Below are 20,095 nucleotides of genomic sequence, written 5' to 3' on the forward strand. Positions count from 1 at the left end.
CAGATATTCTTCATTTCAATTCCAAATGTTTGACAAATGAAACTATACTAGATTGTAATCCTGAATTTTTTTTAGCTTTATTAAACATCTACATTTTTTCTTACATTCAATATTGAGTTCTTAGTACCCAAGTACAAGAGGACAAATTAGCAGATTGTATATGGTTTTTAAAAGAGAAGAGAATCAAATAAGACATCAAATGGAGAGTGATCAAGAGGTCAAAGATATATATAAATTGAACCAAGAAGTTCAGACATTTTACAAAACCTCAAAGATCCTTATTTTTGCTTCAACATCAAAAATGAAGTCATTACAAGATGCCCTCACATGGACAAGTACATATTAACCAACCGAGAAGCCCAGCCTCTGGCTTGCACACTACTATTGTGAACCACCTTACTGTGAAGGACACCTTTCATACATTCTGCTCTTTCTGTTTTTCACTTCCTCTTTCCCACTATATTCTTCTAAACATCAACCCTACCCTTTCTCATTTCTTCTTTTTGTTTTCTCTTCCTGTCTTGGATTTTATTTCCTCCCTTCCTTTAGACTTTTCAAATGTCTCTGTTACCAACTTCTTACCTTCTATGAAGCATTATTCTTACAACCTTGATCCGGAATACTTTTCATTCAGATACTACCACTACTTCCACTCTAATAACTTAAGAACATCAAACAATCATTTGATTATTCTCTTCCATTTCTTTTCTGACTAAATTTGATCATATTGTTTCTTCATGTCATTATCATACATAGTCCAAGGGAAATGATCCTAGCTAACTAATTTATAACATTAAGATCCTTGGGCCATATATTTCTTTAGAAATGAACTTTATCTCACATTTCCTCAGACTCTTTCCTCTAACATGAGATTTCATAGAGTAACCATCTTGAATAATTCCTTTATTATTTAAACAGTCCCAATCAGTATAGAATTTTTCTATAGACCTACTTATGATTTGTTTCTCAAATAAAACAAATAACTTGGATATGAATAATTGTGTTATACCCACTAAGAGCATGGGCCCTATAATTATTTCAACTAACAGAAAGCTTGAAAAGGACATGCACTTCATCATACTACTTTCTTCTTTATTCTTGGTTATTTTTGTTTGTTTTGTTGACCATACACAAGATAATGCTCTCAAGCTAAATGACTGAGATTTTTTTTTTGTTTTATGTATTTATTATTTATTTATCTTGTTTTTTGTTATTATCTCTCTTCACAAGCTACAATGAACAACCACTCATACTATGTAATTAATTAATGTTATTAATTATGAATATGATCACTCATTACATCTCTATTGTCTTGTTGCTTGTTTAGTCATGGCTAAGAATTCATGCTAAAATTCTGCGGATCTCTAATCAAAAGAATTATCTCTCTCTCTCTCTCTCTCTCTCTCTCTCTCTCTCTCTCTCCCTTTACCTCACTACCTACTTACATACTTATCTCCTTAGGAACACTTAGTTATTAGATTTCTTCCTTAATATCTTCATTACTGATTCAGGTGTTAAGAATTGCTCTCATTTTCTCATTTACACACAGCCCTATAGACTGCTTTGGTCAGGTTAAGTAAATTTTCATATAGTCCACACAGCATGGCCCCTAGTAATTACTTTTAAAAAGGGCATATGTTTCTTTTCCCTAGATGCGCCCATCTACCCTACTCCATCCACCATAATTTCCTATAAGGCTTTCCTGATGTGTTTTCAGGAAAACTACTACCATCTTGAGCAGCCTCCTGGTGAAAAATGTTCTACAGGGATCCCATGTCTCCTTGCATTTAGCTCTGCCACCCAAAGACATTGACATACAGCCACAATGTATATCCATATGGACATATATTCATAATGTATACCATATTGTTGACACATCTCTTTCACCTCGTGCAGTATCACTCTGAACATACCAATATCACATAAAAAGCATCCGTGTAGGCGTTCCATATAAAACATCCATGCAGGTTCCACATAATAAAAGCATCCGTGCTGGCACCATGTACTGAAGGCACTTGTGCCAGTGCCACATAAAAGGTGCCCGTGCTGGTGTCACATAATAAGCACCTGGTACACTCTGTAAAGTGGTTGGCGTTAGAAAGGGCATCCAGCCATAGAAACCATTCCAAAACAGACGACTAGAACCCGGTGCAGCCCTCTGGCTTGTCAGATCCTGTCGAAGCATCCAACCCATACATAGCATGAAAACAGATGTTAAATGATGATGATGATGATGATGATGATGATGATGATGTACATGTGTCATATGAGTCTACGTTGGTGTTAACAATAGCCCACCACAAAGTTTAGCCTTCGTAACATGTATCGTATCTCAGGAAACCAAGACTACTACACACTAGTTTCATAACAGTAATAGTGATAATAAAAATTATGATTCGTAACATATAATTGCCAACCAAGTGTGGCGTCCTATACAGGACAGTGCTACTGACGTTTATAGCCCCAGGAAGACATCTCTTCCAGCTGGCTAACGACACACATTCTGTGTCTGATTAGTATTTGCGAGAGGATGTCATTGCTTCCATCTCTAGCTTTATGACTCTCTAGCACACAAACTTAAGATTTTCATGTGTATCATGTAAGGCAAGAGATGGAAGCGATGACCTCTTCTAGCAAATACTAATCAGACACAGAATGTGTGTCGTTAACCAGCTGGAAGAGATGTCTTCCTGGGGCTATAAACGTCAGTAGCACTGTCCTGTATAGGACGCCACACTTGGTTGGCAATTATATGTTACAATTCCGTATTGCTACTGTTTATATCTCGCTCAGAAATTTAATATAGAATAATTATGATTACTAGACTTTTAGATTGACTGGGAAAATAATAGCAAATCAATTAAAGGTGGAAGTGTCTAACTATGTGAAATTGCTGTCAAGCTATCACATAAAATTTTTATGGTGTGAGGATAGGAAGTGTGAATATTCTGAATTGCAAAACGATGAGTGAAACAAAGTCAAGACATCATTAAGGAGGAGAATTGTTGTTGTTGTTGGCACTCCGTCGCTTACGACGTCGAGGGTTCCAGTTGATCCAATCAACGGAACAACCTGTTCGTGAGATTAACATGCAAGTGGCTGAGCACTCCACACACACGTGTACCCTTACCGTAGTTCTCGGGGATATTCAGCGTAACACAGAATGACAAAGCTGGCCCTTTGAAATACAGGCACAACAGAAACAGGAAGTAAGAGTGAGAGAAAGTTGTGGTGAAATAGTACAGCAGGGTTCGCCACCATCCCCTGCCAGAGCCTCGTGGAGCTTTAGGTGTTTTCGCTCAATAAACACTCACAAGGAGAATATACAGCACAATAACAGCACACTTGCTCTTATTGAGACACAACAGAAAGAGGAAAATCCACAAAGAGGGTTACCCAGACACCTCCTCATCACAATTTTTCTTTCTTTTTAGCTCCATCTGATCATTCCAACCCTTGCTTCTAAAATGTGTTCTGTTATGCCCCGCTCCCTTTTTTTTTATATATTTACTTTTATCAGTCATCTCCTGGTGAAAAGCTACCCTCCAGGAATTCTTGCAAGTGGCATCATGATCTTACTAGTACTGGTGGCACACAGAAATAAAAGCCTGTAGTACATACATGCTGTAAAGTGGCTGGAATTAGGAAGGGCATCAAGCTGTAGAACTATGCCAAAGCAGACACAGCAGTACAATGCAGACCCATCAGATCTTGTCAAGCCATCCAGCCAGTGCCAGCATGGATGTTAAATGATGGTGATGGTGATATATTGGTTTCGAATTTTGGCACAAGGCCAGCAATTTCAGGGGCACGATTAATTTGATTACATCAACCCTAGTGTTCAACTGGTACTTATTTTACAAACTGCAAAAGGATGAAAAGTAAAGCCGACCCTGGTGGAATTTGAACTAAGAACATGAAGACGGATGAAATATTATTAAGCATTCTGCCCAGTGTGCTAACGATTCTGGCAGCTTGCCTCCCTAGTGATGATGATTCAGACAGCTTATGTCTTTCATTGTTGCTTTTTCTTTATGACTTAGTCAGAGGAGGAGGAAAAGTGGCACCTATGATCCTTTTCAGAGCCTCCAAGTTTAGTGGGAGTAAGAGAGAAAGTTATCCTCAGACTAAAAACTCGGCTCATTTGCTTGCAACAGATTAGATATCACTAAAATCACTCTGGAGAATAGGTAAAAGCATTAGGCATGCAATGAATTTGGAGATATTTTCTTTACATTCCTTGGAATGTCAAAACTAACAATAATCAAAGACTTAGTTCTTCTGACAACAGGACAGAGATTCCATTTCAAAAAAAATTTTCCTTCTACTGCATTCACATCTCATGTAAACCCTGGTCTTAGAAAAGGTAGGAGATGACTAAATTGGTTGGAGTTAGAAAGGGTATCCAGCAATAAAGAAAGGAACCACGATGGTAATGAGGGACATTGGGCCCACATGGCTAACCCCAGCTTTGGACAGGGGAAAAAAAACTGACATAAAACCTTTGCTGTTGCCTTCTGTCATATTCACACACTAATCTCCTCAGGTCAAGCACCTGAGAGGAAGATGCATGTGGTTACTCAACTTGCTAGAAATTAGAAATAGCAACCAAAAGTCCCTCAAAACATAACAATCATCTTAAAAATAAAGGAAGAACATATTGGCTAATATCCAAAATGGGTTGGATGGTTTGACAGGAGCTAGCAAGCCAGAAGGCTGCACCAGGCTCCAATTGTCTTTGGCATGGTTTCTATGGCTGGATACCCTTCCTAACTCCAACCAGAGTATACTGGGTGCTTTTTATGTGGTGCTACGAGGTGCTAGTACTGGTGCCTTTTATGTAACACTAGTATAGGAGCCTTCTGCGTGGCGCTTGCATGGGTGCTTTATCTCATGGTGCTAGAACTGTTTCTTTCTTATGTAACACTGAAATGAGTGCTTATCACATGGTGCTTTATTTCAAGGTGTTAGCATGGCCCCTTTTCATATGTGGTGCCAGCACAGGTGCTTGTTGTATAGTAGCAGCATGGGTGCTCTTTATGTGGTGCCAGCACAGGTACTTTCTAAGTAGCACCAGGATGGATACTCTTTATGTGGAATCAGATGTTTTACACATGGCACTGGCACAGGTGCTTTGCATGTGTATGTATGTTACAGGTATAAATGAGTATCATACAAGCAGTGTACCTTGTTTGCAGTCTTCCTTGAAAACGTATCCATTCATGGGGAAATATTACTTTACTTGGAAACAGATGAGTGTTGGCAACAGGAAGGGCATCTGGCCATAGGAAATCTGCTTCACTGAATTCTGTCGTATCCATGCAAACATGGAAAAGAGAATGTTAAAACTATGATGATGATAACATAACAGGTTCCACACAGTTTGTTTTTATCTAACAAATTTCATTCATAAAGTGTTAACAGAAAGTACTCGTCTTAAATATTGTGTAGTGAGATCGAAGCCAGAACCACCACACAGTTATGCAGGAAACTTCTTAATGCCACAGCCATCAGTCAGTTTTCTATCAGGCAAAATAACATTATTTTTCTGAACTAAAACTCATGCTGGCTTATTACTTTTAAGCAAGTTGTCTAATCCCAGATATCAGCTAAATATATCAGTTTAGAAAAATTAGAAATGTATCACTAATGGGTATCAAAACCTGGGTTATTTTGAAATTTATTGGAACACATGGGCTACTCGTTCTTGCTAGAAATGGTAACGAAAATGATCTTCATTTTCATTATATGTTCTGTAAATGAGAACATGAGCTGATAAGAATAAAAATATCATTCAATATCATTTTGCATGTTTTCCCATGCAATCTGGCTTAGACAGGTCTTCTCCAACACAACATCTTCCCAACTGTTGCAGTTCTTTATCAGTTTCTTGAAATCATCTTTCACCGCTTCACTCTATGTCTTTGTTGATCCTTTCTCAAACAAATTCCTTCCATTTGGATCGTTTACCATTCTTCACTCCACTATCATCCTCCATACCAGCTGCCTTCTCTCTGGTACACTGCTTCTGGTTCTTCTTGTACCCATTTTATTTTCTCAGTTCATTTGTGCTCAGTCATTCATGTGCACCAACATTACCCCTCCAGTGGACCAGGTTTGCTTCTTTTCTTCTCAACTTTCACACATCCAAAACATTCAACACAATATTTTGGTACTATATAACATTACACTTCATACCAAAGGCATCACACAATCTGCCCTCTTCATCCAAAGAGGGATTTCCTCTGTTGGCAACAGAGGAAAAGCTTCCTGATTTTTTTTTCCACTCAGTTCTTACTCTGGCAATTATCCCTTTGCATCCTTTTTCTAATGTTAATTAAATCCCAATGGTAACAAAAGCTATCATCTGCTTTAAAAAAATATATCAACTAAGGGATAATTTAAAGTAGTTAAAATAAGCTGCAACCGATGCAGTTTATTAATTGAACAAATAGAAATGTGTGTTCACCTATAGGCAACACATCCAATGTTTTACTTTGAAGTGCATCAATAAAATAATTATATCCATTGATCTATTGCTTTCCCATTTTGTTAGTAAAATCCAGCTGCTGTGATCGCATAGTATAAGCAATTCTGCACAACAAAGAAATCTTAACCTTGAACAAAAGCATAAAATATGCTGACACAGTAAAATATTAGTTGCATCCATCTTTCCAATTTAAACACTTCAATAAATAAATGTGTGTGTGCGTGTGTGTGTGCATGTGCGTGTATAATACAAACTAAAACTGCTAAACATGTTGCCATATCTATATTAAAGATATTGAATTTTTTTTTAATATTGAGTGCAACAAAATTTTAAAGATGTCATAATATTTGTTTTTTGCAAAGAAAAGAAAGGACTTTTATAGGAAATATTTTGGTTATAAACTGCTAGTTAGTCATCCTCTATTTTATGGTATGTACTATGAATCCTTATACTTCTAAGTGAATTTCTGACCAAAGTTAATTTTTGGAAATTAATAAAAATAAAAATACCCACATACTGGAAATGGCTCAACAACAAAAAAAAAAATTCTTTATGTTAAAATATAAAGAAACAATATCAATTTTCTTAAGATCCACTTTGCTTTTCATTTCTCCACAGTTGATAAATGAAGTACCAGTTAGGTACTGAGGACTTATTTAAAATCACTAACCTCCCCTCCTTGCAAATTTCTAGTCTACTGCCTATGTTACATAAACAGTAATAACAGAATAATAGAATTAACTAAATCTAGTTTTCTTTTTTCATACTCACACAAGTTTTACTACAGAAATAAAACCTTCACTTAAGTATAATAGGTTCACAAGACAAAATTAGCTAAAATATCAACCATTGAACTTATTGTCATTTTGTCATTAAGAACATTTAGTTGTAATGTAATATTGTCTATTAATAATGGTATCTACTTAATAGAAAGTAATTTGCAGCTTTTCTATATCCTTTACAGAATATACAAATATCTAATAAAGTTTGCTATCTATACTGTATCTTTCTTTTTCTCCTTTTTACCAACTGGTGTTACACAAAGGTAACAGTTTTGTGCTTGCAGACAGTTTATAGCAAACAAAACATTCAACAATTTGCGTAGTGACCAACTTCTTTTCATAGTGAATTCAATTGCTACTTGGTAAGCTATTGTTGTTAAACAGTCTTCTGTCTTTTCTGCTCAAGCACATCTATGACACCATCAGAGTTGCTACATGTTTGAACAACACATAAATCATCTTTAACCCAAAATAAGAAATACTTTAGAAAATACATGCAGTGTTTGGCAGTGTGAGGATCAGTGAGACAGTCACAGAATGCTGCACACATTTTGTCAGACAGTCTGTTCAAATATGATTGACAAATCTCAAGATGAAGTAGTTGCATGCTGTCAACTTAATGTGACAGTCCCCTGAAGGGAATAATACTACTGTTGGTTAGACCTAGGAAGCTGCACCGCTTCCTGCCAACCTTGACACATTTCCTGTGTCCTTATGTTTACAAGGGGGAGACAAGTACCTCCACCCAGCTAAGCTTGCATCTCGAGACATGTTTCTGAGTCTTTGCTCATCATCAGTCTGGAGTAGCATGACCTGCTAGTCGAAAATGCCTGTCAAGCTCTTGTAAAGATATAATAATTCTAGTGAAATACATTCACTGATTTCACTTATTTCTAAATCTCAACATGTCCTTAGCAAAGACAAGACACAACTAAGATGAATTGCACCATTAAAATTTGAGGGGTTTCTTTTTCTTTTTTTTTTTTTGTAGAAACTTATTGCAACATCAACAACAATATACAAAGCACATCTTATCTTAGTGTGAATTATATATAACCACATAGCTATGAAATCACTTTAACAACGGCACAAACACAAGCAAAAGCAAAAATGTTGCAGTTCAATATTTACTCTCCCATAGTTGAACAAACAGCTTGATCTTAAAATATTCTGATTACAGGACTGACTCCTGTACAGGTGGCATGTAAAAAACACCATTTTGAGCGTGGCCGTTGCCAGTACCGCCGGACTGGCCCTTATGCTGGTGGCACAAAAAAAGCACCCACTACACTCTCGGAGTGGTTGGCATTAGGAAGGGCATCCAGCTGTAGAAACTCTGCCAGATCAGATTGGAGTCTGGTGTAGCCATCTGGTTCGCCAGTCTCCAGTCAAATCGTACAACCTATGCTAGCATGGAAAACGGACGTTAAATGATGATGATGAAGAAATGAAATTTATATCCAGAGTAAATCATGTTCCTCTCTTCTATCGCATTCATCACAGTGGAAACTACTGATTTTGTATTGTTGTTTTACGTCTTGTTTCTATTTATGATATACACTGGACACACACACACACATATATATACATATATATACCAAGCTGGTGTAATTAAAACTTAGCTGTAAATAGGGAGAGAAAAATTGAAGTAAGATATTTAAAATTCTATCTTCTTACATAATAATGAATATATTTTACTAAGTACAAGAGTGGTTTTGTTAGTGTTCAACTCCAGATCAGCTCCGAACATGAAGACCTGTCATCACATGTGACCTAGTGATGACAATTTCATCTCATTTTCAAGCATAGTATATCAAGGATTACATTATCCTATGAACTGATCTATTTTTGTTAAGATGATTGAGTGTCATTTTGCGGGGCTGTAATATAAAAGTTATCTCATTGGCTCAAGGCCAATTTTCATAGGGTAAGGCTAAAGTTGGTTGGAATAACTCTACTATTGCATGGGCCGAAAATTCTTTTCAGGTTTTTCCAACACTAAATTTCAAGCACTCTGATAAATAGAGGGTGATGTAATGTGTAGTCACTTGTGCATGTACATACTTGACACTTCAATGTAATTGGAGACACAAACTTGTGACAAGACAAGGCTGTATTCAATGTGCTTGGGATCACTCTGAAAATGGAGAACCAAAGCAAACATTATCATCAATTCATGTTTTCTTTCTTGTTTTGTTTTTTAATGTGAAAAAGCAAAAAAGTATGAGAAAAGTGTGTATGCTGTGTGTGGAAAGGATGATGTTACAGAATGTGTGTGCCAAAAGTGGTTTTCAAGATTTTAATCAGGGAATCTTTTGGTTCAAAATGCACCTCTTTCTGGCCAGCCCAGTAAGATTTAACAGTAACAAAATAAAGGACATAGTAAACACAAACTCCCATTATAGAACCAGGATGATCCAGACGTTTTCCAAATATTCAAATCAAGTGTTGAAAACCATCAGCATCAGCTTGACTGCATAAGTAGGTTTGATGTTTGGGTCTCACATCAATTGAATGAGGCTAACCTCAAACAACAGATTTCCATCTGTGATTTGTTGCAGAAATGTGAATGGTGACAAGGGGTGAATAGTGGATCATCTATGATGATGTGAAGTGCAAACAATCATGGGAGAAGCACGGCAAAGCACAACAAACAATCTCCAGAGCAGGACTTCACCCAAAAGTTATGCTTTCAATTTGGTGGGATTGAAGGGGTGTTCAAACTGGCTAGATCCAGCCTCTCACACCTAACCTACAATGTCATTCTAAAAATAAATCCCCAAACCATCGAAATCTCAATACTATGTAATGCATTGTCGTTGTCGTTTAACGTCCGCTTTCCATGCTGGCATGGGTTGGACGATTTGAGTGAGGACTGGTGAACCAGGAGGCGACACCAGGCTCCTCAAAATAGTATGAATAAATGAATAATTACATTTGACACTAAACTGAATCCTAGAGTTAGTATTTGTTGTTCTATCGTCTCATCTATTTCCATTTCCTTAGACATCAAATATATAGGCTTTCTTGTTGGCATTTTTTTTTTTTTTTTTTTTTTTTTTTTACTTAAAACACAACATAAGTTTGTAGAGTTTAATTAGCTGAACAGATTCGAGTATATTACGTACATCATTAAGCATAGGTTACCATAATCAAACAGACCTAGAATCAAAGTATTCTAGCCATGGTTATCCTGTCTTTTAGGGGTGTGTAGGATTAGAGTATCAAACATATCCTGTCCTTAAGATGGTAGAGTGAGATCTGAGGAAGGTTTATCAGATATTTCAAGCAGATCAAGCAGTCACGCTTTGTTGGTTTGTTACTACTACTATTATATAAAGAGATGAATAACAAAGTCACCTCTGGTGGCACAAGTAGTAATGAAACAAGAACTCAGTCAATATTTTTAATTAACTTAAATTTTGGAGTTATCTCCCTTGCTTTATTAAAAAAAAAAATTAATCTTTAAACTAATGGGATTTTTTTTCCTTCACACTATATGTGTAATTTTAATTAATAAAAAATTTCTTGGCTCTCTCACTATATTAAATATGTTAACCACAATTTCCTTATACATTTATTTCGTCCCTCCAGTCACTCAGTCATCTCTACCACTCTCAATCAAATGAAACTTGCTAATGAATTCTTTTCGGCTAAACACTGGTATACTGTAACAAATCTGGAAATCTTAGGTTATGATGTTCCCAGGACAAGTGATTCGAAATTACCTCAACCAAGAATTGAAACTTTGTTCAGTTTTGACCAACGAAGGCCATATAGCAATCCACTTTAGTTAATGAGTCAGAAACCAGATTATATTTTTGTAACAACTACTCATCATTATGAGAAATTTACCAATGTCTCTATAGTGCTTTCCATTAAGCCTTAATATTGTTTTTGTTATTGTCTTCATATCAGTTTAGTTTCCATATCAGTCATCATTGGATAGATCTATGATCAAAATCATTCCTGTTGTAATGCATCCTTCATTCTCTAATTTCAGGTTGTAGGGTGTGATTCGTGACAGATTTCACTGTTATTTCTGGTAGGTTTTGGAACCACGTAAAAGCTCCCATGATGGTTTGTTTGATATTGATTTCTAACATTGGCACCGTACATAATGTAGGAAGGTAAAGATGTTTAATCCGAAAGCAGTATAGTGCTGACCCTTATTTGGTAGACTCTGAATAAATGAAACGCAACGTAAGTTGGTCACTGGCGGGATTTGAACACTAAAGGTCGTGGATTAGATACCGAAATGTAATTGTGTTCGACGCTCGACTGTCTCAGCTATACCCCGTCTTCTCTACCTTTCCATGAGCGCTTAATATTAAAACGAGAGAGAGAGAAAGAGAGAGAGAGGGGGAATGGGGGTGAGTAAATTTGGAAATCTTGTAGTTAACAGTCAAATAAGAAGCACTGAAGAAAATGTAGCAGCAAGCTGAAATGGTATCAAATAAAATAAGAAAAAAAAAATCAATAATAATTACGGTTGCATGTTGTGACGTTGAAAATAAATGAGGAAGAAATACAGCAGTGAGATAAGATCATCATAGAATTCAGAAAAACCTGTCAAATAGCTGCTTTTGTAAAATATTAAAAGTAAACTGAAAAACAATAACAACCCTGACAACTGCAACGACAGCGCATTACCACTGACACTCAATTTGCGAGAAATAGCAACTAAATCTCACTTGAAACACACCTTGCAATTTATAAGAAAAAAAATTATGGATATATAGTAAGTATATAGTAAGTATATCTAAGGCTGAATTATCCTTGTGTATAAAAATAAGACGGAACGGTCGTTGCCGGAACATCTTTTGACCATTGGACTTTTTGACCAGGTCTGATCTCACACTAAACAACAAATAGATTAATCATGTAGCTATTCGAGTTTAAAGGCACAAACAAATTGTAGATACATCAAAACTATAACAACTAGGATGCATCTCTCTTGGATAAAAACTAAGCACTTCCCAAAATAAATCGATTAAAAACATGCCTTAATATCGAAGCAACAGTTTAAAATGAATTGATCGCGTACGTGTGTGCATGAGTGTACTTCTGTATGTCTGTATGTGTTACATCAATGAAAGAGAAACACAAGCGCGAGTTCAGAATCTGTCTATAATAATAATTAAATCTTTCATGCCAAACCTCCAAGTGGTCACTCGATCTGCTAGAAATAACAGGCGAATTTTCTTAAATCACATCTTGCCATCTTAAAGAAGCAAAAAGACTTGCAGTCCTAGCCATATTAGGACTGAAAAAAAAAACAAGAATCTTTTTTTTAAAACGTTAAGGTGGAAGTTGGAATGCCTTTGACGATAATTATTTTTCATTAAGATCAGATCAAAGGTTAAACATAAACTTTTCATTTTCATAATTTTGTTTTGTAAGCTTCTCTACAGTAGCACAGCTCATGTATCGTTTACTGTCGAAGAGCCACTTAGACGAGACTAGATCCAAGTTAAGGTGCACGTAAATACAAATATGTGCGTGAAGACTGACATATCAAACAGGTGTATTGGCGATTCGAAGTCTTCGGAACTGTTTTACTGTAATTATCAAAAATTCCATAAAGAAACAATAATGACAGGTGTCAAACTGAGTTTATTATTCGTATATTCTAGAAGAGAAATTTATGAAATTAAATTCTAACCTGTAAATTGTACACATAGACAGGATAAACACAAAACTATATAATGTACTTCTAACACACACGTTCATATAGTCTTTATCAGGAATATATAATCCAAAAAAACTTAGTTTTCAGAGTGTTAAAGACGATCATGCTTTCAAAACACTAATAATGATAGTAATTGCTTCTAGAAAAGTGACTACAAACTTGTTCTTTTTATTTTTTTAAACCCTAAATCGACTACAAATATATACCAAATATCATAAGCGATATTGCAATATTTACTATACAAAATCTGAAATTCTTACTTTAATAGATAAATATACTGTTGTTAATCTATTACGGTTGAGTGAGATTTCGGGGTTATTTTGCTGGGGGGTTTTTTCTGGAATTACCATTTTAATGAAGCTTCTGATTATATGATTCTCATAATTAAGTGACGATTGTTGTCAAAACAGTACATTACATTTAAGGATGATAATCGCAATTACGGATGATAATCGCAATTACGGATGATAATCGCAATTACGGATGATAATCAAGACAAGTCAAAATATCTGCATAGGTTGATAATAGATGAGAAATACTAAAGATACAATAATCAGGAAAAATAAATTTAAAAAAAGACCGAGAAAAAAAATATTATTTTCTGGCGTAAATTCGTCGTGCGATCATCATCAACATAGTCGAAGGCGAGTATGGGAAATATAGACTTGCACAGGTCTGTTTCTCAAACAATCAGATACACTAAACCAACGTTAAGACAATAATAAAGACATTCAGAAATTGGACACTTTACAAATTATATCTAAATAGGGGAAACTGAGTGAAACAAATAACAGAAACTTACCATAAAATAGCGTCTGTTTCCGCAGGAAGTAAATCATCTAATTCAAGGGCAGTAACTCTTAACACTACTTCCTTTCCGTTATTATCTTTCGCCAGCTTGTATTTAATTCTTTTATCATTTTCCTGGTTTAACTTATTGGACAGCAGACATTCTGGCGGGGGAATACCTTTCAGGTTTTAGTTTATTATATCGACCCTCGTAACATATTCCAGTCGAGTAATTATTTTATCGATATTGTTTCCTGAAGCTTTAGTTATTGATCAGGAAGGAACATAACGTAAATTACACCGCTTTTTTGGACCGGTGTAAACATAAACAAAGACACGGGATACTTGCACACATATATACATGCATATACACACATACATGCATGCATACATACATACATATATACATACATACATACATACATACATACGCGCACACATACACACACACACATACATGCATATACTTATTTGTGCGCACTTGTATACATGTAGCTATCTATCTATCTATATATATATATTCTCTCTTATTCGTTTCAGCCACGCGGCTGTGGTCATGCTGGAGCACCACCATAGTCTTTCTGACTTTCTCAGTCTGGGTGTTTCACTTTACCACTCCTGTATGTGCCTTTGTCCCAACTGTTAGTACATTTGGTGAATAAGCGAGTTTGATTCCGCTGTCCTCGTCTGTACCTTATCTCGGGATGTTGGTTCATCGGGTATTGTGGAGAGAAGGATGTCTAGTTCATTTTTGAAGACATCTATTTCCACCTTATGCAAATTTCTTAATTTTTGTGGCAGGGCATTGAAAGGCTGTGGGCCTTTGAACCCTAGACTATTGCAGTACCTGGTCCTGAATTTAGATGGAGTGGATGGTACCTTTGGTACAGTACATTGGCGGCCAGTTCTGGCATTTGTATAACGCTCAGTGCCAAAGTTAGGTACTAGCCCTCCTAAGATTTTCCATATGTATATTATTGCATATCTCTCACCTTCGCTCCAGGAAGTAAAGCTGTAGTTTTCTCAACCTATCCTTGTAGCTCATCCGCTGCACTGTTTCAATATTTTCTTTGTAGTGGCGTTGGACCGCTTCAAGCTCCGCTGTTAGTTTGGCACTATGTGGTGACCATAATTGGGAACAGTAGTCCAGGTGGTTGAGAACAAAGGTACTCCACAGGGTCAACATAGTTTCTTAGTCTCTTGTTTTGAAGGATCTCAGTATCCATCCTGTCAGTTGTCTGCACTTTGCTGCCATCTTGCTAACGTGCATATGAAATGGTGCGTCATTGCACACACTGATCCCCAAGTCTTTCACTGCCTGTGACTATGTGATTGTAGTACCTCCGGGTCCTGTACATGTAAATTGTACTGTATTCGTGAGTTGATAGTGCAGTGCTTGAAATTTTCCAGCATTACACTGCATGTTGTTGTTTTCGGCCCACTTGTATATTGAATTTAGGTCCTCTTGTAAACTTATGACATCAGCTTGGTTTTTTTATTGCCTGTGATAATTTTGTATCATCGACATAGCTAGTGACAGTGGCTGTCCAAGTGACTGTGGGCATGTCTAAGAGAGTTATTATGAACAGTAATAGCCCCAGAATAGTTCCCTGGGAGACACCACTTAGGATTTGAGTTTCCTCAGAAAAGGCACCATTGGCTGCAACTACCTGAATTCTGTTTTTAAGGAAGTCATGCAGCCACTCTCCCAGTTTACCAGCGATGCCAAGGTCTCGTAGCTTATAACCTATCATGCCATGATCTACCTTATCAAATGCCTTTGCGAAGTCAAGGTATATCACACTGACACCTGAACGGTCAAGCAGCTGTTTCAAAACCCAGTTATAGTACTGTAGGAGCTGTGTAAGGCAGCTACTTCCTGGACGGAAGCCATGCTGAGTATTGTTCGGTAGGTCATTTTCTTCTAAGAATATTATTAACTTCTTTCTGATGATTCGCCCTATGACTTTACTGATATGTGAAGTCAGAGAGACCGGCCTGGAGTGTTTGGCCTCTGCTCTGCTTCCACCTTTGTGGATAGGGCATATAATGCCTTCTTTCAGCTTTTTAGGAAGTATACCACTTGCAAGGAATCTTTGGAAAAGTATCTGAAGTAGTTTCACTAAAGCCTGCTTACATGGCTTTAGGAGAATAGCTGGAACGCCAACAGGACGAGTGGCAGAGCATGAGCTCATTTCATCTAAGGCCGCTGTTACATGTTTCCTCAATGTTGATGTAATCGATGGTTGGTGCTTCCTTTTTTAGAGCTGCAATATCAAGGAATTCAGCTGGATTTTTTTCTGCATGCGTCCAAGGGGGGAAGTGAAGACATTTTTAAATTGTTCCCTGAGTATCTCACTTACCCTTCCTGGATCCGCCGTCAGTGAGTCATTCTCTAGGAATAATAGATAGTCCTATTTGATATTGTATTGTAGCTGTTTCCTTTGCGAGTTTATAAAAAGCTTTGGGATTTGTTTTATGCTTTCCACGGCCCTTCTCTCTCTCTCTCTCTCTCTCTCTCTCTCTCTCCCCTCTCTCTCCCCCCCCCCTCTCTCTCTCTCTCTCTCTCTCTCTGCTCTCTCTCTGCTCTTTCCCATTCGTGAGAAAGTTTGTATCTTGCTAAGCGACATTTTGCTTAGCGACATTTTGTCCGTCTTTGCATTTTGAGTTCAAATTCTACCGGAGTCAATTTCGCCTTTCATCCTTTTGAGACCAATAAAATGAATTGGGGCCACTATGATCGACTCACTCCTTTCCCAAAATTGCTGGCCTTATACCAAAATTTGAAGTCAGTATTAATACACAGTCACATCATAAATTGTTCATTTAAAAAACAAGAGGTGGGGATAATTGATTAAATCCACTCCAGCACTTCTTGATTGGTTACCTGCTTTATGGACCACAGTGTGGTTTGAACATAAAACATGAAGGTACGAAACTAAACAACGATTCCTGGCATGAACACAAAGTGACTAATTTAAGTGGTATGATATAGGACTCGCGGCGATAAATCTGATGTATGCTGGTGAACGACTCCATAACAATCAGTTGAATGACTCTTTTCTTATCTTTTTTTTTTTCTTCTTGTTAGAAGTCTTTTAAAGGTGAATATTTTCTGGACTTGAAGAGGAAAGCCTACCTTTGAGATCAAGTGTTTGCTATATAGAGGATGTGGTTTTACCTGATGCAGATGATTACCTCATCACTGTTCTTCCCGCCATGCCTCTTGAAAGAAGAGATGAGTGTATAGTTGGTAGGCTGGGAGTTGGATTATTTAGTTTGACAGTGTGCTGCTCTCAAATAAAACCAATCCTAATATTTAAATTTTAATAATGTATTTATTTGCAGACTGATGTCGCAATCGTTACTTTACAAGAAGCTATTGTGCTGAATATCAGTATATCAGTAGCTAGTGTATGAGAATGTATACTTGACAAAGGAAGAAAATGTTATGTCTTCGTGCATAAGTCGGAGCGACATTGGAAACCTCTACGGATCGTCTGGCCTGTATTTCTGCACACCTCAGTTTATAACTATGATTTGGCGCGAAACTGCATCAGAACAACGACTGATCGAAATGTCATCACTTGATAAGGACTTTCGCCTCCAAATGTGGAAACTTGATATACTGTGGTCTTTTCTCATTACTGAACTGATAGGGTTTTGAATGCTGATCACTGTTGCAAATACTCTCCAGCCAGTGGGTTTGTCGGGAGACAAACGAAAGAAAGTAATAATAATAATTCTTTCTGCTAAAGGCATAAAGCCAGAAATTTCGGGAGTGGGGGGGGGGGAGTCTAGTCGATTACATCGACCCCACTGATTCACTGGTACTTAATTTATCGACCCCGAAAGGATGAAAGGTAAAGTCGACCCCGGCGGAATTTGAACTCAGAACGTAAAGACAGATGAAATGCTGCTAAGCTTTTCGCCCGGCGTTGCTAACGATTCTGCCAGCTCGCCAATAATAGTAATAATAATAATAATAGTAAATGTGAAGAATGCATGCATGTTCGAAACCAAAAAGTGCAGAAGACGTTGAATGCCCTTAATTGGAAATATTCATGTCGAAAGTGGGTAACGAAAACCATTATAATGTAAAAGAACAATATATGATGTATGCATAGTACTGGATGAAAACTGGCAAAGAATACATACGAATTGAAGACATAATAAGCACAACTTTATTTCAGACAAATAATATTTGGCATTTAGCGGTTCATTTCCTGATTTTTATTAAAGAGTTTAAACCAATATTGTAAAGTGCATACAAGTAACTCTTTCTGCATGGCTAACGGAAAACAAAAAGAATACCCATAATAGTTTTTGTTCAATGAAAATGGACAAATAATTTTTGTTTTTTAGAAGTGGAAAGTGTGTGTGTTTGTGTGCGTGTGTGTGTGTGTATGTGTACGCATGCATTATTTGTAACAATTCGGTCACAGTTCTAAAAAGTACAATCTTGAACACCACTGTCGTCTGACTAAGCATAAGGAATTCAAACAAATGAAATGGTAATAATGTTTAGACATGCTAGCATGTTTAAAAGAATTTTTACGCAAGCTGCAATATATTTTCAGTAAACGTTAATGAAAATACTTCTTCGACTTATGAAGTATGTGTACTAATTGCATAGAAGATTAAACCAGATACAGAAGGCGAATGAGTTTTTAAAGTGTTTTAGTTGCCACTGCACGAATTTTATCTCTGGCAAAAGGTTGATTATTACTTTATAATGGAGCAGTTTATGATCGGATAGAAGACATGACAAATGATATCCAAATATGATTGAAACAAATAGCTCCATCATTTCCATTTTAGTCGATAATTACATCTTAAGCAACAGACGATGAAAACACCACGCTTAACTATATTTGTATGTGAGATAATAACAAACTTTACCATTCGCAAAGATTTTGTTGCTTTAAATAAAGATTATTTACGTGTTAGGTCTAAAAGAAAGGGAAGTCACCATGGCCTTTGTAAACAACTCCTAAACTAGTGAAATCAATGTCATTAACATTCCTCTCGAACGTCTGTAAGTTAACATCTGCCTGATGCACATAAGCAAGGAAGCGATTCCAGAGGGTTGATATTCTGGAAAAGAACTGGATATAGTGACTAGTGTGGAGCCTTGTGAGATTGGACGCCATAAGGGTGATAAGAGTTGAAGAGCCGAGTGACTATGGTATGGATGAATGGAAGTGGCATAATGTCAACCAGTTCCAAACAGCAGAGGCCATCAATCTATGGGTAGATTAGGCCGAGAGAAGAGATAAAACACTTGTACTCCATGAGACAAGAGTATGTCTGTGAGTAACTTTATGCTACTCGGTTGGGTAGCCTTTTTCTAGATGTGAGCTAGGGAGTCTGAATGTGTAGCGTTACCATTCAATTGCATAGATTTAATTACTTCAAAATTGATTCATAAAAATACCGAAAGTTAAGTTAATTTTCAGAGGTTTACTCAACGAAAAACTTCACAGAATAGTTATAGATGGTGCAGTATCTACTGAAGAAGTTCAAAACGGACTTGCTACTTCGATCAAGAAAGAATTGGAGAACCACCAACTGGCGAATAACACACTGGTATAACCTTACCTCGGTTCGTTGTTATTCTACACAAGGAGTCATAAGGTGATCATTAACGAAAATGTCATCTATTTTTAATTTACTCCGACTCAAAACAAATAGTTTCAATTCTGGTGGCCACCAAAAAATACAAGTAACTGTGATTTTTTTCTCTTTGACGTCATTTCTACCTCTGGCCCCCTTGATGTCACTTCCGTTTTTCTTTTCTGTCTCTCCTTTCTGCGCCCATCCTCTAAGACTACCCATTATATTACCTCCCTTTTAGTCTAAAGAACACTTCATACACCAACAAGCTAATAAAAGAAATTAAACAATCAAATTAAAAAAATAATAATTACCTTAATTTCTGCTTAATCCGATCTCATACCATTTAGTTGTTACTCGTTCAGCGAGGCGACGTCGATCCCTCTTTGACTGTTGCAGTACTGCGCTGGAATTGTCATCTTCTCACTTGTCGTCATCAGCTTCATTGTTTAATCAGCTGACAATCCTATAGACATAAAAAATATAGTACGGTATTCCAGCAACCGAAATATTGGAATTAACATTCAATACGCTTCCTTATGATGCATATGATATACATCTCATTGATATGTAACTTATACGTAACGAGAACTCACCCAACCATCATCCCCAAACTGGACAGATTCCGATCCTTACTCTTCCCCATTGCAATGCTGTCTTAAGTCTTGGGTACACTGGGCAGTTGCTTGGGACCCCTCAGATCAAGGGACTCAGTTCTAATCTAGG

The 20,095-nt window shown here is 36.8% G+C and overlaps 1 protein-coding gene across 5 annotated transcripts in view; it reads right to left on the minus strand.

Moving 5' to 3' along the window:
- Positions 1-19,821, minus strand: part of LOC106878755 (uncharacterized) — a 190,917-nt gene extending 171,096 nt beyond the window's left edge. For 2 of the 5 annotated variants that reach the window (XM_052975707.2, XM_052975699.2), the window contains exon 1: positions 13,767-13,904. The gene's annotated coding sequence lies outside the window, so the exon portion shown is untranslated. Of the gene's footprint in view, positions 1-13,766; positions 14,044-19,683 lie in introns of those variants that run through there. The other 3 variants (XM_014928076.3, XM_014928075.3, XM_014928077.3) reach the window with 3 other exon arrangements.
- Between the last annotated feature and the right edge of the window lie 274 nt (positions 19,822-20,095).

This window comes from Octopus bimaculoides, chromosome 2 (genome assembly GCF_046866305.1).
Source record: "Octopus bimaculoides isolate indiv1 chromosome 2, ASM4686630v1, whole genome shotgun sequence".
Taxonomy (NCBI): Eukaryota; Metazoa; Mollusca; class Cephalopoda; order Octopoda; family Octopodidae; genus Octopus; species Octopus bimaculoides.